Raw genomic sequence first — 678 nt, forward strand, 5'->3', positions numbered from 1 at the left:
CACCCCACCCCGGCCGCCACTCGCAGGGCCGGAGACTGGAGTCCCCGCCCCGCGCCCAGTTCTGGACGCGGCGAGAGAGTTTCCCTCCCTTCTCAAAGCACCCGAAATGAGAGATGAGGCTCTGTCGGACTGTTCTTTTTGACGGACTTTAGAACAAGAGTCTCTCCTCTCTTGTCCCGGCCCTTGGGGAAACTGAGGCAAAGTGCAAGCAGATGCTCCTTTAGCTCTCAAAGCCCTGACTTTTGTTCCTTCCCAAATCCCAGGCTTAACGACGGAAGCTCAGGAAACTGGGGTGGTTTGAACCGGAGTTGGGGTAGGAAAGGAAGAATTGTAGGGCAGGTCCACCTCTCTGCCCCGCGGTCGTCTGGTCTGCAGCCAGGAGGCCAGGGAATGGGGTGGCGCGCCCTGACCTGAAGTCGTGCTCCAGACGCCCCAATCTAGGAGTTCCTGCAGGAGACCTCAAACGCCGATTAAACTGAAGGGGACAGCCCAGGGAAGAGCAAGCAACTCGTATCATTTGCATACTTTCATTACTCTGCTCTGACATGTTTTATTAAATTGTTTTACGTTTTTGAGGAGAACCAAGGAGTCTAGAACAAAGACAAAGAGAGAATATTATTTCTATAAAGGCATGTGCAAGAGAAGAAATTTATGTAAATCTGCTCGAATCTGGTGGAA

The sequence above is a fragment of the Carlito syrichta genome, unplaced genomic scaffold (genome assembly GCF_000164805.1).
Source record: "Carlito syrichta isolate Samal-C Ts95f unplaced genomic scaffold, Tarsius_syrichta-2.0.1 Scaffold303139, whole genome shotgun sequence".
In the NCBI taxonomy this organism is placed as follows: domain Eukaryota; kingdom Metazoa; phylum Chordata; class Mammalia; order Primates; family Tarsiidae; genus Carlito; species Carlito syrichta.